This window comes from Amblyraja radiata, chromosome 4 (assembly GCF_010909765.2).
Source record: "Amblyraja radiata isolate CabotCenter1 chromosome 4, sAmbRad1.1.pri, whole genome shotgun sequence".
NCBI lineage: Eukaryota > Metazoa > Chordata > Chondrichthyes > Rajiformes > Rajidae > Amblyraja > Amblyraja radiata.
This window is the reverse complement of record NC_045959.1, coordinates 96,866,551-96,890,385: the sequence shown is the minus strand read 5'-3', so window position 1 is coordinate 96,890,385 and position 23,835 is coordinate 96,866,551. Positions and strand designations below refer to the sequence as shown.

The 23,835-nt window shown below is 45.2% G+C and overlaps 1 long non-coding RNA gene across 1 annotated transcript; it reads left to right on the top strand.

Moving 5' to 3' along the window:
* The first annotated feature begins 3,394 nt into the window (after nucleotides 1-3,394).
* Nucleotides 3,395-22,466, top strand: LOC116971748. Its single transcript, XR_004411608.1, has 3 exons — nucleotides 3,395-3,500; nucleotides 18,445-18,447; nucleotides 22,456-22,466. It is a non-coding gene; the product is annotated as an uncharacterized LOC116971748 (long non-coding RNA).
* The last annotated feature ends 1,369 nt before the right edge of the window (nucleotides 22,467-23,835 follow it).

Below are 23,835 nucleotides of genomic sequence, written 5' to 3'. Positions count from 1 at the left end.
TGCAGATCCGGTAATATCCCTGTGAGTCTTTTCAGCATCCTTCTAGCCTAGTGACATCTTTCCTATAGTTAGGGGACCAGAACTACACAAAATACTCCCAAGTGCAGTCTCGTCAATGTCTTATGTCTTACGCAGTTATAACATGATGTCCCGACTCTTGTACTCAATGGTACACAAAAATGCTGGAGAAACTCAGCGGGTGCAGCAGCATCTATGGAGCGAAGGAAATAGGCAACGTTTCGGGCCAAAACGTTGCCTATTTCCTTCGCTCCATAGATGCTGCTGCACCCGTTGAGTTTCTCCAGCATTTTTGTGTACCTTCGATTTTCCAGCATCTGCAGTTCCTTCTTAAACTCTTGTATTCAATGCCCTGACCAATGAAGTCAAGCATACCAAACTTCTTCCCCACTACTCTGACTACCTGCATCTCCACCTTCAGGGAACTATGTACTTCTACCCCAAGGTCTCTCTGTTCTGTAACCTACTCCAGGGCCCTGTTATTTACAATGTAAATCCTGCCCCATTTAACTTACAAAGTGCATCTTTTTGCACCAATCTTTGACAAACTTCTCCAATTAATCCAGATCCCATTGTAATCTTAGATAGTCTTCTTCACTGTCCATAATACCACCTATTTTGGAGTTATCCACAAACTTACCAACCATGCCAACTACATTCCCATCCAAATAATTAATGCAGACAATGAACAAAAGTGGAATCAACAGCGATCCCGATGGCATACCACCAGTTACAGGACTCTAGTGTGAAATACAACTGTCCACTACTATCCTTGACTCCAACCAGCTAGCAATTTTTATTTCTGGTTGGCTAGCTCCCCTCATGATCCGATATAATCTAACCTCTGGACCAGTCTACTTTTCGGGATTTTGTCAAAGGCCTTGCTGAGGTCCTGTAGACAATATCTTGTCTTGTTAATCCTCTTGATCACCTCTTCAATATAATCACATTTGTGAGATGATTTCCCACGCACAAAACCAAACTGACAATCCCTAAGTCCTCCTTGCTTTTCCAAATGCAAATAGATCCTGTCCCTTAGAATCCCATCCAGCAACCTTTCCATCATTGATCTTGAACTCACAGGTCGTTTCTTGGCTTTTCTTTGCAGCCCTTATACCAGCCCTTAAATATCTTATAACGCAAGGGTTCCCAACCTGGGGTAAATTTACTCCCCCAGGGGGTAAATTTGTTGATTCTGGATTTGTAGATTTTTTTTCTCATTGATTGACTGTGTTTGGCTCTACCGGTATACCGGTATCTGTTCATCATTAGTTGTTCATAAATAAGTGAAATAACATTGTTATGTGATATTAATGTTGCCAGGGGTAAATGGGACGAAAATGTTTGGGAACCCCTGTTATAAAGACTAACTTCCAATCACTTGGTCCAAGGGCAAGGACATTTATTTCAATCAAATCCAAACTTTCAGCTAACCTGGGACAAGATGTGTGGATGAAAGCTCACTGAGCGTTGTTGGTATGACATCTCTCACTTCCAAAAATCACTTCAGCATAGCTAGTATTAAATTCAAACATGTTTTGCAGTCAAGGATCATTGCCATCTCATTTCCTTTTTTGCATTTGAATAAATGTTGCAGTAAATCATTTCTCATGGGTGATTTGCCGAAAAACGTATCAATTTTTTGCATTTTCCGAATGTATTCAGCAATGTTATCTGCAAGTTGCACATCAGCATCCACTGATTGATCATAAACCCATTCGCTTTCGTCCTCGTCATGGGACTCCTCAATCTTCACTTCACAGATGTCTCCCTCTTTATTCTCATCTTCATCACCATCAGCAGCCATTTAATGCGGCCACTTGTGCAACACACCAACCACGGGTAAGAGAATGTAATGTGAATTACACAATTGCTGGAAAATACCTGTTAAAAATACCTTTTTAGCCAAGCTCCTTCATGAGACTGGCTCCATCAGTGGTCATCCCAACTACATGTTTCTTCAAACCATTGTCAAAAGTTTCCAGTTTATCATTGATCAGTTTTATTCCTTTTTCATCAGGCATTGAACCATTGATTCGTATCATCCCGAGGCCAATGAGCTTGTCAGTGTGATGTAAACTGGGACACATACCGTTGATTTCTCTTTGAGCTCCATTTGACCAAAATAAGTGAAAAGCGGTTCCTGGATTCTAGTAATTCCTTCAGTTCCTGCTTCATTTTCCCCCATATTTTAGTTCCAAACTTCATGACCATAATCACAGTCTGAAGAAGGGTCTCGACCCGAAACGTCACCCATTCCTTCTCTCCAGAGGCGCTGCTGTCCCGCTGAGTTACTCCAGCATTTTGTGTCTTACTTTCGTGTAAACCAGTATCTGCAGTTCCTTTCGACATACAAAGTCCCCCTCTCGTACTTGGGGTTTGCAGACCAGCGGTTTCCAGCCATTTTTAATGTCGACACGTTTGGCCAAAGTTGTAGACTGATTTCTGTCTAAAGCTGTCAGACGCGTAATACAAACTCAGGTGTTTCTGCTGATTTCTTTTTGAAATGACTTGTTTGAAGACACTGGGTCAAATTTGACGACATGTGTTCCAGATGATATTTGAATGATGGCAGGGACAGCTGTTATTTGAAAGCTGTTTCATAATGCGTGCACTTCACTAAATTACTATCATTTTCTTTACAAGAAAGTTGTGCCAAACATCTGATTTCTTGCCTTGTAAATCTATTCAGTTATTCGACATTTTGCTGTTCAGAATTTTCTGAATGATTATGTTTACAATTCTGCTTAGCTTTACTGGATTAACTGGCTGAAAAGTTATCAAACATTTATTGACTTAACCAGGATATCTATTAAAGCTCACTTACTCCCACAACTATCTTGACTACACTTCTTCCCACCCTGCTTCCTGCAAAGACTCTATCCCCTACTCCCAATTCCTCCGTCTGTGCTGCATCTGTGCTGAAGATGAGGTGTTCCATACTAGGACATCCGAGATGTCCTCATTTTTTAGTGAACGGGGGGTTCCTTCTCCCATCATAGGTGAGTCCCTCACTCATGCCTCCCCGGTACCCCACAGCTCTGCCCTTGCTGCCCCTCCCCCTAGTCGCAACAGGGACAGAGTCCCCCTGGTCCTCACCTTTCATCCCATCAGCCATCGCATACAACACATAATCCTCCGACATTTTCGCCACCTCCAACGGGATCCCAACACTAGTCACATCTTCTCATCTCCACCCCTTTCCGCTTTCCGCAGAGACCAGTCCATCCGCAACTCCCTTCTCACCCAAACCATCCCCTCCCTAAGTACCTTCCGCTGCAACCATAGGAGATGCAACACCTGTTCCTATACCTCCTCCCTCGACTCTGTCCAGGGACCCCAACAGTCCTTTCACGTTAGGCAGAGTTTTACTTGCATCTCCTCCAACCTCATCTACTGTATCCATTGTTCAAGATGCAGTCTTTTATACATCGGTGACACTAAACATGGAATGGGCGATCGTTTCGATGAACACCTTCGCTGTCCACTTGAACCTATCTGATCTAAAGAGTAGGGATTAACGGGTCCCTTTCAGAATGGCAGGCAGTGACTTGTGGGGTACCGCAAGGCTCGGTGCTGGGACTGCAGATATTTACAATATACATCAATGATTTAGATGAGGGGATTCAAAGTAAAAATTAGCAAATTTGCAGATGACACAAAGCTGGGTGGCAGTGTGAACTGTGAGTAGGATGATATGAGAATGCAGGGTGACTTGGACAGGTTGGGTGAGTGGGCAGGTGCAGTTTATGGAGGGCACAACCATATTGCACTGTGGATAAATGTGAGGTTATCCACCTTGGTAGCAAAAACAGGAAGGCAGATTATTATCTAAATGGTGTCAAGTTGGGAAAAGGGGAAGTGCAACGGGATCTGGGGGTCCTTGTTCATCAGTCAATGAAAGTGAGCATGAAGGTACAGCAGGCAGTGAAGAAAGCGAATGGCATGTAGGCCTTCATAACAAGAGGAGTTGAGTAAAGGAGCAAAGATGTCCTTCTGCAGTTGTACAGGGCCCTAATGAGACCACACCTGGAGTATTGTCTGCAGTTTTGGTCCCCTAATTTGAGGAAGGCATTCTTGCCATTGAGGGAGTGCAGCGTAGGTTTACAAGGTTAATTCACAGGATGGCGGGACTGTCATATGCTTGTATACTCTGGAATTTAGATGGATGAGAGGGGTACATTGAAACATATAAGATTATTAAGGGTTTGGACACGCTAGAGGCAGGAAACATGTTCCCAATGTTCGGTGAGTCCAGATCCAGGGACCACAGATTAAGAATAAGGGGTAAGCCATTTAGAACGGAGATGAGGAAACACTTTTTCACACAGAGAGTTGTGAGTCTGTGGAATTCTCTGCCTCAGAGGGCGGTGGTGGCTGTTTATCTGGATACTTTCAACAGAGAGCTAGATAGGGCACTTAAAGATAGCGGGGTCAGGGAATATGGGGAGGAGGCAGGAATGGGGTACTGATTGGGGATGATCAGCCATGATCATATTGAATGGCGGTTCTGACTCGAAGGGCCGAATGGCCTACTCCTGCACCTATTGTCTTGTCTATTGTCTATTATCTCCCGGTGACTAAACGCTTTAATTCTCCTTCCCATTCCCACACAGACCTTTCTGTCCCAGGTCTCCACCATTGAGGCTGAACGCAAATTGGAGGAACAGCATCTCATATTTCGCTTGGGCAGCTTACAGCCCAGTGGTATGAATAACGATTTCTCTAACCCTCTGAATTCTTCTGCCTCCGGCTCCATTCAGACTAGTGCTTGGATTTGGAACACCTCATATTTTGCAATTCTTCTCCTTTTTCCTTCTCCCCACGCTTTTCCCTCAGATTGAGGATGAACTGTTTGCACCCCAGCTATTTTGGGTTCTCAGGTGAGACTAGTGTGTGAACTGTGAACTCTTCCACAAATGGGGTATGAAACGACTAATGAACAGTCTTGTTGCACGGGTAGTTTGTGAGGTGGTCGATAGCTTACTCGTACCTTCTGCACTATCTCAATGAATGGTTTCAGGATTCTCAATACCTCTCCAAATGCTTCTTTGTGAATTTGACCAGGCAAGGGCCAGAGGTACCAGGTATCAGTGGGGATATTGCATTTCTTAAAAAGACTTTGAGCACATTGTTAATTTTTCTTCTCTGACCACCTTGCAACACCCTCTTGCAGTACAGCTGTTCGCAATGAGATGTCTGTTTCTGGAGTCCGGTGTCGGCCATGCCAATGACATGAGCTGCCGACTGAGAATAACTAATTTTAATTAATTTATTAGCCAAGTATGTAAACATACACGGAATTTTATTTGCCAACAGTCACACAAAAAAGCAACAAGATACATAACCACATAAAAGTTAAACATAGACTAAAACAGCCACCACAGCGGCGTGTGAGAATCCCTAAGGCACACAGCATTAGCGGAGACCCACAGCCATCAGTTCAATGTCCGGGCCACACACACACGCTCCTTCAATGTCCGGGCCACACACACATGCTCCTTCACCATGAAGTGACCAGAGCTGTATCAACTGCTGTCACTCTCCCTGCAGTCCCTGTCCACCCGAACAGTCAGAAAGCCATCCACACTGGCACTAGACTCCGGGATGTTCTCATGGCGTGATGTCCGCGCAAACAGCGAGATCACTGCACTCAAGGCACGTCCTCCAAGTCCTCACCAGCGCAGGCAGCACGTCCATCTTGGTTTTTCGGTGACCTCACATTCCCCACTGTGATGGAAGGCAAATAACTTATACCTCCTTTCCTCCTTTTCTCCCGCGGTCGGGGGCAATCGAAACTTCTGCAGTCGGGGCGATCGTAGCTCCCGTGATCCGGGCGATCGTAGCTCCCGTGATCCGGGCGATCGTAGCTCCCGTGATCCGGGCGATCGTAGCTCCCGTGATCCGGGCGATCGAAGCTCCCGTGATCCGGGCGATCGTAGCTCCCGTGATCCGGGCGATCGAAGATCCCGCGGTCGGCGTGGTCGAAGCTCCTGCGGTTGGAGCTCCCGCAGTCGAGCCCAAACAAAGGGACCGCCAGCTCCACGATGTTAAAGCCACTGTGCAGATGGAGATACGATTTTAAAAATCACATCTCCATCGAGGAAAGAAATAAAAAAGGTTTCTCCCAACCCTCCCCACTCGCACATAATACAAAAACTAAAGGTACACTAAAAACATACGTAAACACATTAAACACAGAACAAAACAGCAAAAGAAAAGACTCCTCAGTAACGTGGATGTTGGTCTTCATTTACCCTTCCAGTGAATTTGGAGGATGTTACAGAGCCAGCACTTGTGATATTTTCCCCCCATGCTTTGGGATGCTTGTTGTAGGCGATCCAAATCTCAGACATGTTATGAAGAGGGCAGTGATCATCATTCCTTCCTGTGAAGTCTTGATTTTCAAGTATCTTCCCCTTGATCGACCAAGGCTTTGCTGACACATAGAAGGCAGTTTTGCATTTCATCAACGCCAGCTGCCTTGCCAAGAAATGGCTCTCGAGATATGGCGATTGGCCCACGCTTTCCAGAGTCTAACTGTGGACATTTATTGTGGAAGGGCAGTGCAGGGCTCCAGAGGCATGTTGCTGGAGGTCCTTGGTCTTGCAGATGTTGAGTATAAGGCCAATCACCTCATATGTTTAATTGACTGATTTGCAAATGTCTTAAGAGCTCTGATTCGAAGTATGTGCAAATGCAAGCATTGCCTGAATGCTGCATCACATCAACTGAGATTTGGCTGAGTTTGGTTGTTGAGATCGGTTGGAGCTGGATTTTCCCATACTCTGCTGGAGGCCTCTTAATGCAAACCCAACAACGCCCAAACATTGCAACATTCATGTACAGTTGCACAGTTTCTGGTTGATTGAAATTACCATGTGGTTAGTATGAGAGAACATCTTTCTAATGATGGACAATTATCACAGCGTTTCCATTCCTCCATCATTCACGTCAAAACCCCCTGTAAATTCACCACTACCGCATTGAGGACATTGGACTTTGTCTAAGGAACTGATGTGCTACAATGCGCTACAATGCTGAGAACTAGATTCTGCATTCTGTATTTTCCCCTTTGCTCCATCCATTGTTCTTGAGTTTGAATTGATATAATAATAAAATGTTGCATTATTTCCCTTTAGTTATTCAATGAGCTCAGATATATTGTAACTCACATTGGCAGTTGTTATAAATATCGTATGTAACTTCATTCTTTCACTTTGTTTCTATCCCACTTACATCGAGGGAGTTCCAGATGATAAATGCTCTCCATTTATGCTTTTTCCAACATCACCTTATGTGTTTGAACTAGAGGTCATTGGCCAACAACACCTGGGATTAGGTTTCTCTATTCTACGCAAACCATTCAGATCTTCTACACGTCCAGCAAATCACCTGTCAACCTTCTTTGGTCTCGGATGTTACTTTGGAAAATAATTGATCTCAATTGCATAATGGTAGAAGTAAGCTGTGTATTTGATTTTAACATCTGGACAATAATAAAATGAATATTGCAAGATAATAGACAAAAACAATGAAACCTATTGATGTACAGCTTTCCGCACACTGGAGATAGTTTAATTATACCAGAGCCTGCCTCAAATCTCTTAGACCTGTCTTTGCATGGGGTTGCTGACAGCACTGTCTGCTGATGTAAAAGTCTAACAATATATTACCATCGAAGATAGACAAAAAGCTGGAGTAGCTCTGCAGGTCAGTCAGCATCTCTGGAGAAAAGGAATAGGTGACATTTCCGATCGAGACTGTTCTTCGGTCTGACGTTTCAGGTCGAGACCCTTCGTCAGACGAAGAAGGACCTTGACCCAAAACGTCACCTATTCCTTTTCCCCAAAGATGCTGACTGACCCGCTGAGTAAAGCCAGCTTTTTTGTGTCTATCTTCGGTTTAAACCAGCATCTGCAGTTCCTTCCAACATTTCACCGTCATTGTGTACTTTTGCCGAGAGGTTGTTTTAATGATTTGCTACTGAGGGAGTATGCTATGCCTTGCTATTTGTAAATCCCAGCTATTCAGTTACTCTGATGTGGCACTTAGTATCAGAAAAAACATCCACTATTGATAAAATGGGAATGAGCATATTTGTGCATGAAACATTGAGGTACTGTAAACAATGTAAAAACTCATGTTTCTGTTTTGTTTAAATGCAGTATATTTATCTACCTAATATAGAGATATATAGATGTAGATAAAATCATTGATCTCCCATAAATATAATTATCAAACTCAGAGGGATTGGCAGCGAGAACTGGTCTGGCTGGAAAAATCTCCTAATGTGTTTCACCCGAGCACAGCATATTTTCAAAGTTCTTGCTCAAGTTTTTTATGTTTGTGGTTGAATTCTGACCTAATTGACGATGATTCACTTGCACAAGATGTTTTTGAAAGAGGGTCCCATTGTCCCATGCTTGGAAAGTGGGTTTGGTTGAAAAGACAAACACAAGGTTTCAGATAGTGTTTGTGTTTCTCCAGATGCCTGGACCGCTGAACATTTATGAATTGTAGACACAAGAAACCGCAGAAACTGGAATCTTGAGCAAAATGCAAAATGCTAGATTCATTCAGCAGTCGGGCAGCATCTGCGAAGGGACTGGACAGGCGATGTTTCAGGTTGGGATACCCTCTTCAGACTGATTATATTAGGAAGGGAAAAGGGAGGTGGGGGTGGGACAAAGCCGGGTGAGTGATAGGTGGAAGATAGGCACAAAAAGCTGGAGTAACTCAGCAAGTCAGGCAGCATCTCTGGAAAAACGACATAGGTGACATTTTGGGTCAAGACCCTTCCTCAGATTGAGAGTTAGGGGAGAGGGAACTGAGAGATATTACAAGGTACATAGAACAAATTAATGAAAGGTATGCAGAAGGACAGATCAAAGCCACCAATGATGATCATGGCAAGGTGGAGCCCACAATGATCCGTTGTTGTTTGTGGGGAAGATGAGAACGAGTAATACACACAAAGGAACTCAACAGGATGATAGTGAAACTAGTACGATGACTAGAGTGGGGAGGGACAGAGAGAGTGGGGATGCAAGGATTACTTGAAGTTAGAGAAATCAATACTCATACTGCTGGGGTGTAAGCTGCCCAGGCGAAATATGAGGTGCTGTTCCTCCAATTTGCATTTGGCTTCACTCAGACAGTGGAAGAGACCCAGGACAAAAAGGTCAGTATAGGGGAATTAAAGTGTTGAGCAACTGGGAGACCGTGTAGACCTAGAGGGACTGAGCGAAGATGTTCAGCAAAAGGATTGGCCAGTCTGTGCTTGATCTCAGTGCATTCAGAAAGTATTCAGACCCCTTCACTCGTTCCACATTTTGTTACGTTACAGCCTTATTTTAAAATGGATTCAATTCTTTTTTTTAATCATCAATCTACACACAATACCCCAGAATGAAGAAGCGAAAACAGGTGTTTAGCAATTTTTGTAAAGTAAATAAAAATAAATAACTGAAATATCACATTTACATAAGTATTCAGACCCTTTGCTATGACATTCAAAATTGAGCTTAGGTTCATCCGGTTTCCATTGATTATCCTTGAGATGTTTCTACAACTTGATTGGAGTCCACCAGTGGTAAATTAAATTGATTGGGCATGATTTGGAAAGGCACATGCCTGTCTATATAAGGTCCCACAGTTGACAGTGCATGTCAGAGAAAAAACCAAGCCATGAAAACGACGGAATTGGCTGTAGACCTCCAAGACAGGATTGTGTCGAGACACAGATCTGGGGAAGGGTATAACATAATTTCTGCAGCATTGCAGGTCCCGAAGAGCACAGTGGCCTCCGTCATTCTTAAATGGAAGAACTTTGGAACCACCAGGACTCTTCATAGAGCTGGCCAAACTGAGCAATCGGGGGAGAAGGGCCTTGCTCAGGGAGGTGACCAAGAACCTGATTGTCACTCTGACAGAGTTCCAGAGATCTTCTGTGGAGATGGGGGAACCTTCCAGAAGGACAACTACATCTGCAGCACTCCATCGATCAGGCCTTTATGGTAGTGGCCATACAGAAACCACTCCTCAGTAAAAGGCACATGACAGCCTGCTTGGAGTTTGCCAAAAGGCATGAGCAACAAGATTCTCTGGTCTGATGAAACCAAGATTGAACTCTTTGGCCTGAATGCCAAGCGTCACGTCTGGAGGAAACAAGGCACCGCTCATCACCTGGCCAATACCATACCTACGATGAAACATGGTGGTGGCAGAATTATGCTGTGGGGATGTTTTTCAGCGGCAGGAACTGGGAGACTAGTCAGGATTGAGGGAAAAACGGAGCAAAGTACACAGAGATCCTTGATGAAAACCTGCTCCAGAGCGTTCTGGACCTCAGACTGGGGCGGAGGTTTACCTTCCAACAGGACAATGACCCTAAGCACACAGCCAAGACAATGCAGGAGTGGCTTTGTGACAAGTCTGTGAATGTCCTTGAGTGGCCCAGCCAGAGCCTGGACTTGAAACTGATTGAACACCTTTGGAGGGACCTGAAAATAGCTGTGCATCAACGCTCCCCATCCAACCTGAGAGAGCTTGAGAGGATCTGCAGAGAAGAATGGGAGAAATTACCCAAATACAGGTGTGCCAAGTTTGTAGTGTCATACCCAAGAAGACTTGAGGCTGTAATCACTGCCAAAGGTGCCTCAACAAAGTACTGAGTAAAGGGTCTGAATACTTATGTAAATGCGATATTTCAGTTATTTCTTTTTAATTACTTTGCAAAAATGTCCAAACCTCTGTTTTTGCTTTTTTATTATTGGGTATTGTGTGTAGATTGATGATTGGAAAAAAAAAGAATTTAATCCATTTTAGAATAAGGCTGTAACGTAACAAAATGTGAAAAAAGTGAAAGGGTCTGAATACTTTCTGAATGCATTGTATAGGAGTCCACACTTGGAACAGCAGATACAGTAGATGAGGTTGGAGGAGGTGCAAGTGAGCCTCTGCCTCACCTGAAAGGACTGTCGGCATCCCTTGACAGAATCGAGGGAGGAGGTAAAGGGACAGGTGTTGCATCTCCTGCAGTTACAGGGGAAGGTATCTGGGAGGGGGTGGTTTGGGTGGGAAGTGATGAGCTAGCTAATCAGGGAGTTGTGGAGGGAACGGTCTCTGGCGGAAAGTGGAAAGGGGTGGAGATGGGGAGATGTGGCTAGTGATGGGATCCCGTTGGCGGATACCAGTGAGGCGGTTTGATTGGCAAATGGTTGAAGTATGTGATAAATGAGAGACATGAAAAGGAGACGAATAATGTCAGAAAAGGTGAGAAGAGGAGTGAAATACAAAACCAAAGGGATGGATATAGGTGGAAGGGTCAGGGGGCACAGGAGGTAGGAAAAGGGAGGGAATGAAAGGGAAATGAGGGACTCGGGGATAAGAGGTGAGTGTACGAAGGAGGGGAAAGGATCAGGTTATGGGAGAAATGAGTGTGAATAAGAGTGGGAGATGAGGGCACAGGAGGGAGAAAGGGGTTAGGAGGGGTATTAATTAAAATTGGAGAATTCTATGTTCATGCTGTTGGGTTGTTAGCTCCCCAAGCAGAACATGAGGTGCTGGTCTCCATATAGCGTGTGACCTCACTTCGGCCTCGAGCGAGGGTCCTGCCTAGAAAGAATGAATGTCAATGTGTTTTTTAAGAGGATGTTAACAGGCACAGTATCCTGGGGAATATTCTTGTGTTAAAGTGACAAAGACCAGGTTCAATCTGGTATTGGGAGCTGTTCTGTTTGGAGTTTTCACATTCCCTCTGTGACTGTATGGGTTTCTCTCAGCTGCTCCTGATTCCTTCCACATCAAGATGTGTAAATTGGGAGATGAATTCCCCTTGGTATATAGGTAAATGGGGTGAGTTGATAATATATGATGATTATTGCAGGATTAGTGTAACTGGGTGGTCAGTGGTTACCATGGATTCTTTGGAATGAAGGATCTGTTTCCATCCTTCTAGGCTCCATGTTACCTAAGGGTAGTCATAGCCATAATCATAGACTCACAAAGCATGGAAACAGGCCCTTCATCCCAACTTGCCCACACCAACCAACATGTCCCGTCTATACTGGTCCGACCTGCCTGCGTTTGGCCCATATCCCTCTAAACCTGTCCTATTCATGACCATGTTTAAATGTTTCTTAAATGGTGAGATAGTGCCTGTCTCAACTACCTCCTCCAGCAGCTTGTTCCATATACTCACCACCCTTTGTGTTAAAAAGTTACCCCTTAAGTTCCTATTAAATCTTTTCCCCCTCACCTTAAACCTTTGTCCTCTGGTTCTCGATTCCTCTACTTTGGGCAAGAGATTCTGTGCGTCTTATCCGATCTCTTCCTCTCATGATTTTGTACACCTCTATAACATCACCCTCATCCTCCTGCGTTCCTAGGAAGAGCCCTAGCCTACTCAACCTCTCCCCAATGCTCAGGCCATAGGGCCCTGGCAACATCCTGGAAAATCTTCTCTGCAACATTTCCAGCTTGAAAACATCTTTCCTATAACATGATGCCAAAAACTGAACACAATACTCTAAATGTGGCCTTACCGTTGTCTTATACATCTGCAACATGACCTCCCTATTTCTATACTGAATACTCTGACTGATGAAAGCCAATGTGCCAAAAGCCTTTTTGACCACCCCATCTGCCTATGGTGCTACTGTCAATGAACTAAGTACCTGCACTCATAGATCCCTCTGCTCTACAACCCTTCCCAGAAGCCTACCCTTTCACTGTTTCGGTCCTGCACGTTATTTTTTCCAAAATGCAACACCTCGCATTTCTCAGTATTAAATTCCATCATCCATTCCTCAGCCCACCTGACCAATTGATCAAGATCTTGCTGCAATTTCTGACAAAACATTCTTCACTATCAACAATCCCACTCACTAAAGTGTTATCTGCAAACTTTCTCACCATGCCATGTATGTTTTCATCCAAATCATTGATATAGATGATAAACAGCAATGGGCCGCGCATCAAACCCTGAGGCACACTACTAATCACAGGCCTCCGGTCCGAAAAGCAACCTTCCACCATCACCCTTTGCTTCCTTTCATGAAGCCAATTTACTATCCACTCAGCTTTCTCTCCTTGAATCTAATGGAATCTAATGGAATCTAACCTTCCAAAGCAGCCTACCATGCAGAACCTTGTTGAATGTTTTTTTCTGAAATCCATATATACAATGTCTACAGCTCTGCCTTCATCAACCTTTTTGGATACAAACGTTTTTGTAATGAATACAAACGTTTTTAAAGCCTTTCAAGCCTTAAGATGCTGGTCTGAAGAAGGGTCTTAACCCGAGATGTCACCATTCGTTCTCTCCAGAGATGCTGCCTGTCCCGCTAAGTTACTCCAGTCCCCGAGACTGGAAGCACCAGCTGTACTTTGTCCAGCAGAGGGCACTGTTGCACCATGTTCAGCTCAACACTGGCACTTGCGCCTGAGAGGACATGGTCCAGTGAAAATGAGGTCCAGGAAGGCAGAAGCCCAGACTCTGCTGCGTGATGTTAACGGATGGATGCACAGGGTACACATATAGATGCCTATCTGCGTGATGTCCAGTGCTAAAAAGGCCCTGTTAATCTTAAGGAACAATTACTCCACACTGGCAGTATGGTGGCGCAGCAGTAGAGTTGCTGTCTTACGGCGCCAGATACCCGGGTTCAATCCTGACTACAGGTGCTTGTCTGTATGGAGTTTGTCCGTTCTCCCCGTGACCTGCGTGGGTTTTCCGCGGGGAGTTCCGGATTCTTCCCACACTCCAAAGACGTTCAGGTTTGTAGGTTAATTGGCTTGGTATAATTAATTAATGATAAATTGTCGCTAGTGTGTGTAGGATAGTGCTGATTTACAGGGTTTGCTGGTCGGCACGGTGGGCCGAAGGGCCTTTTTCCACGCTGTATCTCTAAACTAAACTGAACTAAACTAAATGACTCCTTACATCTGGGCCAACACAGCCTTCTGGACTCGAGATCAAACGCAACAGTTTCAGGTAACTTGCTTTTCCTGTCTGTCATGGAACTGGCCATTAGTACAGTAGGTCTTTATCCGTAATATTAGCTCAGTTTTTATTCTCTCCCATGATCTGCTGGGTGTTTCTTACAGCTCTGACTTGCAATTGGCAGTTTTCATATGTTCCTGCTTCTGTCCTCGCTCTCGCTAACTGTCCTCATTAACTATCAAACAGTTGGCTTCATCTACAATTTATCACCATGGTAATTCTGGTCTCTTCCTATCAGATACCCTATCCTTTGTACTAACCCAGTTCAGTTTAGTTTATTGTCACGTGTACCGAGGTACAGTGAAAAGCTTTTGTTGCGTGCTAATGAGTCAACAGAAAGACAATACATGATTACAATGGAACCATTACAATGTATATATACACGATAAGGGAATAATGTTTAGTGCAAGATAACTCCAGTACAGTCCAATCAAGGATAGTTCGAGTGACATCCTCTGCACGGGTCCATCCCCTCCGCAACTTAAAAATAAATTATGTTTGTTCTTTGCCAGATTAGATAGAAAGCCTTTGACATAAAATGTATTCCTTTTCTCTTGTCTGTGATGCCGTCTGAACCGCTAAGTTTTTGTGTTAATTTCTGATTTCATTCTACATAATCCGGTGTTGTGGTCGTGAAATAAATAAGAGCATGCTCATGTCATTCTGCCTATCTCATTTCAATATACCTTCTCTTTACATATACAGGTTCATGCGGCTTCAAGAGGTCATGTCTATGTTAGATGAGTTTTCTTTGCAAAATGTTGGTCACTAACAACATTTCTATTACTTTAGTTGTTCAACTGATTGATCAGCCAGTTAAAAAATATTCATAGAATGCACAACTGTTAGGATGTCCACGTAAAGCCAGAATTGTCATATTTTTTCATAATGACCATAACTAATTGGCCAACATACATCAGTACCTCACTTTAATACATTTTTAATAATAAATTTTATTTATGGGCGCCTTTCAAGAGTCTCAAGGACACCTTACAAAATTTAGCAAATAGAGTAAAAACATGTAAGCGGAATAAAATAAATAGTAAAGACATCACCAGTACACAAATTAAAGACAGAATCCAATCCAAAGACAAAAATCAAAAACACAATATGAAGAGAGAGCAGCGGCAGCTAAAGCGCGCCAGCGTACACTCTCCCTTCCGGCAGCCATCTTGGACACAGAATGAAATAATCATTTACACACAAAAAAAACATCCCCCCACAATGGTTACCACTGTGGGGGAAGGCACAATGTCCAGTCCCCATCCCCAGTTCTCCCATAGTCAGGCCTATTGAGGCCTCCACAGTTGGCTCTACGGAGGCCCGATGTTCCTGACCGTTCTCGCCGGGTGGTGTTGCTCCGGCGTCGGGAGAGTCCTCACAGCGGCTGGGACGGCTGGAACGGCCGATTCCCTACTGGAGTCCGTGGCTTCGGAAGCCGACAGGGCCGCGTCGGTTGGTGCTCCGAGGCTCCCGATGTTAAAGTCGGCGCCGCCGCCCGCGGCTGGCCGCTCCACAGTCCCGCAGCTCGACGGTGTTGATCACGGCGGTCTCGGCATACCGGAGCTCCAGCGCGGCGACCCAGGCAAGGCATCGCCCGCTCCGCTCCGCGATAACGCTCCAGTGCTGTGCCGCCACCGAAGCTGAAGGTGCTGGGCGGTCCCCGCCTGGAAAACGCCACTCCACTCCCGCTGGTAGGCCACAAGGACGGGTCGACGGTGCAGCTCGGGGAAAAAGCTGCCTCACCGACCAGGTAGGGACCTAGAAAATAGTTTCCCCCTTCCCCCCCACATAAAAAGGTCAAATTCCCCAACAAACATGGGACAAAATTCACTAAAACTAATTTAAAAAGTGAATTGAAACGGACAGCTGCTGGATAGCAGCCGTTCCCCAAGATGGCTACTCCCAATATGTACTCAGAATGCATAATCAATAAGCAATAGTAGACATAAATGCTGGAGAAACTCAGCGGGTGAGGCAGCATCTATGGAGTGAAGGAAATGGCGACGTTTTGGGTCAAGACCCTTCTTCAGACTAATCAATAGTGTTTTTTATTGTCACATATGTTACTTGTTAACACAGTGAAAATCTTTTCCTTGCAACCAGTCCAGTAGTGTATCACCTTACCCCAGATCAGCAAGTGTACCTGGATAATCTACTGAGCTGCATGCATGAGGCACCAGGTTTTGGTGCCATGTTCAAAGTCGTCGGTCTAGTTGTTATGAGCGGTGCCCGTTCCAGGCAAGCCCCAGGCTGTTGCTGGCCTCCAGTCGCCTCCTTCCTTAAACACCACGGCACTGTCTTTGCCCATCCTTTGTTCCCCAGGGCTGCCTCCCCCAGACAACCATGAGGCCAGACCCCGGTCACCTCCCATCTCCTACCGGCCTCACTCCTTGCCCGGCTCCATCCTTAGTTCGTTAGTTAGTTTGTTTAATTTATTGTCTCGTGCACCAAGGCACAGTGAAAAGCTTTTGGTGCTTGCTGACCAGTCAGCGGAGAAACTATACATGATTACAATCTAATAAATGAATAATGTGAATAACGTTTAGTGCAAGATAAAGCCAGTAAAGTCCAATCAAACATTGTCTGAGTGTCTCCAATGAGGTAGATAATAATTCAGAACTGTTCTCTTGTTGTGGTAGGATGATTCAGTTGCCTGATAACAGCTGGGAAGAAACTGTCCCTGAATCTGGAGATGTGCGTTTTCACACTTCTGTGCCTTTTACCAGATGGGAGAGGGGAGAAGAGGGAGTGGCCAGGGTGCGACTCATCCTTGGTTATCCTTCCTGGGCAACGTGAGGCATAAATGGAGTCAATGGAAGGGAGGTTGGTTTGTGTGATGGTCTGGGCTGTGACCACAATTCGCTGCAATTTCTTGCAGTCATGGATGGAGCTGTTCTCAAACAAAGCTGCAATGCACCCTGATAAAATGCTTTCTACAGTGCATCTGTAGAGGTTGGTGAGAGTTGTAGGGGACATGCCGAACTTCCTAAGCCTTCTAAGGAAGGTAGTGCCAAGCATGATTCTCTTTACTGAGGAGCTCAGAGAATAGCTCCATTATCTACTCAACTTGCTGTTCTCGAGTTTCTTTCAACTGAGGTGTGGTCTTTTGATATTGTTGGCTTTTAGCACCAGCAAGGTGTTCCAGATCTTATAGTTTCAAATCCAAACTGATGTTTTTTCTCAACACTTTTGACCCATTACCAATGCTAACACTTGCTGACCATTATTTTTGAGACATCATGGCTTCAAATGCTCTAACAGGAGTTGCTTCACAATACCACAGTTACGTGAGCCACCAGTTCAGGCAACAATGCATATTACTCCATTCTCCTTCGCTGAACATTAAATACCTTTTTAAGGTGAGTGGCCTGTATGTTTGGGTGCTTTTGTTTATCTTCACATTTTAACCTTCATCCAATCCTCTGCAAGTCACCTTCCTTTAAGCTTGAGTAAATTGGTTGTAGATTTGACTCTCAGCGTTCTCTCACCTCTGTCTAATAGGGCAGTGGGGGGGGGGGGGAGCATTTGGATTAATGCAGTATTTGGATTAATTCTGCCAATAGGTTTTAATATAATCTTGTACGGTGGATGACATAGATTTATTGTGAGACCAAAACAGAGTTTGTACGTTCTCCCCGTGACCTGCGTGGTTTTTCTCTGGGATCTTCGGTTTCCTCCCACACTCCAAAGACGTGCACGTTTGTAGGTTAATTGGCTTGGAATACTTGTAAATTGGCCCTAGCGTGTGTGTGATACTGTTAATGTGCAGGGATTGCTGGTCGGCATGGGCTTGGTGGGCCGAAGGGCCTGTTTCCGGCCGTGTCTCTAAACAAAGCTAAACTCAATCCATCAATATCCTGTTGCAGAATCACAATGCCCTGATCATAGCATGGCCTTCTACCTGTTTTTATATCAATGGACAACATGGAAACTTTACATTTCCTTCTTTCCTCCAGATCATTAATATAAAGAGAAAACAATTGACGGCCAAGAACCAATCCCTTTCAGGAGCAAAGTTAGAAAGTGTACATGTATTTGGGACTCGCTTTAGTTTTGTTTTGTTTAGTTTAGAGATACAGAGCGGCAACAGACTCTTCGGCCCAACGAGTCCCCACTGACCAGCAATCCCCGCACATTAACACTATCCCGCACACACTAGGGACAATTTACAACTATACCAAACCAATTAACCAACAAAACTGTACGTCTTTGGAGTGTGGGAGGAAGCCAGAGCACGCGGAGAAAATTCACGCAGGGCACGGGGAGAACGTACAAACTCTGTACAGACAAGCACCCGTAGTGAGGATCGAACCCGGGACTCTGGCGCTGTAAGGTAGTAGCTCTACCACTACGGCACTGTGCCACCCTTCTGCAAATGAAAATTGATGTGAGATCAATTGTTCATTTTAAAACAGCAGGTGGCAGATATTTTAAACTAAAGTTATGAAAGAAGTGTCTCGACCTGAAACGTCACCCATTGCTTCTCTCCAGAGATGCTGCCGGTCCAGCATTTGGTGTCTATCTCCAATCCTCTTGGCCCCGCTCTGGGAGTAGGAGTGGGGGCGGATCCGGATCTGCATCGGCCGTGAGCCTCAGGCCGAGCTCGGCGATCGTCTGCCTGCTTCTGCTGCTGTTGGAGGTGAGACGTTGTGCCGCGCCAGGGTCACTTTGGCCGTCAGTTACGCAACAGGCCAGTGGCGCGCGAAGATTTCGTTCAGGACGAAGTCCACACTCCTCCACGCCACTCCACACTCCTCCACACCACTCCATGCCCCCGTCCCGCGCTACCTACACGCTGCCTACGCGCTAGCAAGTCGCGGAAATGGTGCGCGAATGATGGCCAAGTGGGACAGGCCCTTAAAAAGGCAAGAAGCAATATTTTAGCAGGATCAGTAATGGGAAAAGCAAGACAAAGCACAAAGCTAACAATTCCCTATCCATCTTCCTCACCTTTCCCCTCCTGAGATGGAAGATGGCATGCTTTCATCCCAGATCTCCGGCTTCCTTAACCACTTCTCCAGCCAATGAGGGCCCTACAGCCTTGCCACAAATGGGTGAGGAGGCGTTGGATGAAGCAGACAGATGAGTACTTTCAGACTGGTGCACCCTTCCACAGTTCCAGCGTTCCTGAGCGAGGGAATCACCGATCTCTGCATTATCCTGAATGATGGTTCTCCTGCCTGAGCAGTTGTGAGCCAGTGATTCCCTTGAGTCAGTGTGAAGGCTAACGTTTCTCAAAGAAGCCCTGACAACATAGTTTCATCATTTCCTCTGAACATCTTTTAGTTTAGTTTAGTTTAGAGGCACAGCACAGAAACAGGCCCTTTGGACCACCGAGTCCGCACTGACCAGCGATCCCCGTACATTAACACTGCCCTTCACACACTAGAGACAATTTGCATTCTTACCAAGTCAATTAACCTATAAACCTACATGTCTTTGGAGTGTGGGAGTAAACTGAAGATCTCGGAGAAAACCCACGCGGTCACGGGGTGAACGCACAAACTCCGTACAGACGGCACCCGTAGTCGGGATTGAACCCGCGTCTCTGGCACTGAAAGCGCTGTAAGGCAGCAACTCTACCGCTGTGCCACCATGCTGCCCATTTGATGTGATGAAACTCCAAAGAGAGTGCCTTCTTCTGGAGTCTGATATGGGTCTGCAAAATACGTGGACTCCATTGGAACTAACTGAGTGTAATTAGAGTCTAGATGCTGGATCTTGGTTGATGAGAGGACATTGAGAGAACATTCACAAGAGCAGGAATTCCCACTGATTATTGGACAGTGTGATTTTTTATCAGGTTTGCAATCTTGATCATCAAATACCCTGTGCCCCAGACCACCAAAGGCGATTTTGACCTCAGAAGGTATTGGTAAATTTCATCATTAATGCTTGCCTTCACTGAAAGGTGACTCCTGAGCTATAGGGAACATTGTCCAGGCCTCATCATGGAAATTGTTGTTAGGGGGCAGTGTTGTACAGTGAAAGCAGTTTCATTCATTGACTCTGGCATACACATATTGAGCGTTGGGCAGTTTTTTAATGTTTTCATAAAGGAGTCTATATTAATTCAGAGCTCTCGCTCCAATTGTCCATATGTTCAAGTGTTGCCTATAGTCTATTGTGTTGCTTGCATTCCGGTGCTCAACCATCAACAGTGTATCACCTTGCTTTTGAAGTGGACATGATGTAGGCTAAATATTTTTCCATTTGTCCTGCATATTGGCTCCATCCTAGTAGGATATTTGTTGGAAATGAGGTGCAACGTGCTGACAGGTAAGATTATTGGGGCAATGGTATCAAGCAAGGCTGGCTCATGCACTTCCAGACAGAATGAATCCAATGGGTGATTTGGGCACTCAGCTATAACAAAGGGGGATTTGAGAATGACCTTATGATGACTTTGCCTGAGGCAGGCACGCAGGAGACGCCTCGATAGGACCGCAAGAGGATTTGTTCAATAATTGAATGATACTTCATTGTCTCATGTACCGAGGTGTAATGAAATGTTTTGCATCGCATACAACCCGGTAAAATCATGTAGCAGACCTCACCTAGGCAGCACACAAAGTGTCGCCTCGTTTTGGTGCCGAACAGTCCCCATCTACTGCCTGCCGCTGCACGTGGCATCAGCCCCACCCATCTGGTCCTCCATCTTTCTGTGTGGTCACCCTCGCTGGGTCCACCCTTCTCCTAATGCCTCCACAATGTCTAAGTCTAAAGCTACCTCTTTCAGAACCCTGGGGTGCAGTCCATCCGGTCCAGAAATCCAGACCAATCCACATTCAGCCCTTTCAGTTTCCCAAGTACCTTCTCTTTAATAATATCCACTCCACTAACTTCCACCCCTTAATAGCCCTGTCCCACGGTACGAGTTCATTCCAAGAGCTCTCCCAAGTTTGCCCTGATTCAAACTCAGAGATTTACGGTAATGGCCACTCGGGGCTCTCGTGGACATTTTTCAACATGTTGAAAAAATTTTCACCGTGTTGAAAAATCTTCACGAGTCTTCCTGTGCATACCGGCCGTTAGCGAGTCTTCCCGAGTACCCGCCGTTCGCATAACGAGCCGCTAAGAGACATCCCCGAGCTCCGACGTACCCGCTATGTTCATTCTCTGTGCTTACCACGAGTTTGATTTTTTTAAAACTCGGGAGACCTCTTGGAATGAACTCGTACCGTGGGATATGGCTTTAACTCTCATGAATTTCCAGCACAGAGCTGGTGTCTTCCACTGTGAAGACTGATGCAAAAATCAAATTCAGTTCCTCTGCCTTTTCTTTATTCCCCATTATCAAGTCACCTGCATGATTTCCACCAGTCCAACGTCCACTTATGCCTCTTTATATATCTGGAAACTTTTGCTATTCTCTTTTATGTTATTGGCTAGCTTACTTTCATATTTCATCTTTTTTTCCCGTATTGTCTTTTAGTTACCTTCGGTTGTTTTTTAAAAGCTTCCCAATCCTCCAGCTTCCCACTAATCTTTGCCTTCTGTTTTTATTCTGTACTGTCTTTCACTTCCCTTGTCAGCCACAGTAGCCTCAATCTGCTCTTAGAATCTTTCTTCCTCTAACCTAACCCACAGCTAACAATAGCCTGTTTCCTTTATCATCGTAATATTTTTGCATATCTTTCATTCATTTGTTCTATATCTCTCCATATCACCATCTATATCTCGTTCCCCTTTCCCCTGACTCTCAGTCTGAAGGGTCTCGACCCAAAACATTGCCTATTCCTTTTCTCCAGAGATGCTGTCTGACCTGCTGAGTTACTCCAGTTTTATGTGTCTATCTAAGAAACCAAACTATCTAAGGCACTCTACAAATTTCCTTGGGATCCAGTCCCAACCTGATTTTCCCAGTCTACCTGCATTTGAAATTCCCCATGACCACCGCTACATTGCCTTAGTTACATGCCGATTTATCTCCTGAAATAATTTGTATCCTATATGCTGGCTACTGTTCAGGACCCTGTAAATAACTCCCATCAAGGTATTTTTACCCTTGCTGTTTCTTAGCTCTATCCCCAAGGATTCTAGTGGGTAGAGCTAAGAAATTGCAAGGGTATAATACCCTAAGATGTAATCCCTTGCTAAGGTCTGAATTTGATTCCTTACCAGCAGAACAACCCCACCCCTCTGCCCACCTGTCTATACTCTTGATAGGACGTGTAACTTAGATATTCAACTACCTGCTCAGATCCTCTCAGCCATGTCTCTGTAATGCCCACAACGTTGTACCTACAAATTTCCAATGTGTCACAAGCCTATCCACTTTGTTCCTTATTCAAATATAACAGCTTTACTTCAGTATTCACTGCCCCTCCTCTCACATTAGTGCCACCTTTACCTGACCTTAGTTAGTTTTAGTTTAGTTTAGTTTAAAGATGCAGCGTGGAAACAGGCCCTTCGGCCCAGGCGAGTCTGCATCGACTAGCACTATCCTACATGCACTAGGGTCAAGTTACAATTTTACGCTGCCAATTAGCCTACAAACCTGCGCAGCTTTGGAGTGTGGGAGGAAACCTGAGCACCTGGTACAAACTCCGTACAGACAGTACCCCTAGTCAGGATTGAACCCACATCTCTGGTGCTGTAAGGCAGCAACTCTACCACTGTGCCACCTTTCCGCCCTTTAGGGCCTGTCCCACTTGGCACGCAAACTACGCGACCTGGTGGTTGTGTTGAGGCGCACAGGCATCGTGTGGCCGCGCGGGGCCGGTCCCACTGAGAAGCGCGGAGGGGTATGGAGTTGTGCGCGACATCGCGCGGGGCTCTGAAATATTTGTAGCGAACAAAATCTTTGCGCGCCAACGGACTGTCGCGGAACTGACGGCCAAAGTGATGGCTGATCATCCACAATCAGTACCCCGTTCCTGCCTTCTCCCCATATCACTTGACTAGAGGTTGGGGTGGTTGGCAAGTACAGATGCAGCATGTGTAAGAAAGAACTATGGATGCTGGTAAAATCGAAGATAGACACAAAATGCTGGAGTAACTCAATGGGTGAGGCAGCATCTCAGGACACAAAAGTCTGAAAAAGGATCTCGACTCGAAACGTCGCCCATTCCTTCTCTCTTTAGAAGCAGCATAGTACCCTTTGGCAGTTTGTAAATCAGAAAAGATAGTCAACAAGGGTAGAGTGCGCTTGAGAATGGTCAGATATGAGGATTACTACAGGCTTCAACCATTGTCAAGCCTCCTTCTCCGAGTGTGTTGAGTCATTGGAAATTGTTCCGAGAGGCTAGCTGCTGCCCATGTTGGAGAGCGATGGGAGTGGTGAGTGACTAGCCTGCCATACAAAGAAGTAGGAGCTGAGTTTTAAACATGCCGACACATTGGCACAGCTGGTAGAGCCGTTGCCTCACAGCACCAGAGACCTGCGTTTGATCCCTACCTCGGGTGCTGTCTGTGAGGAGTTTACACGTTCTCCCTATGACCGTGTTTGTTTCCTCCAGATGCTCCGGTTTCCTCCCACATCCCAAAGACGTGCAGGCTTGTAGGTTTCAAGGTTTCAAGGTCAGTTTATTGTCACAATACATCACAATTGTCAGGTTAATTGGCCTCTGTAAACTGCCTATATTGTATGGGGAGTGGGAAAAGTAGGACTGGTGTGAATGGGTGGATTGTTGGTCAGCGTGGACTCGGTGGACCCAAGGGCCTGTTTCAATACTGTTTCTCTAAACTAAACTAAACAACACTAAACTGGCCTAGTTGACTAGCTGGTAACACACAGAAGCTGTGATGTTTGTTTGAGGCATGGAGTCATAAAAAGATATGAGGGTATGATGCAGCCCCTCAAT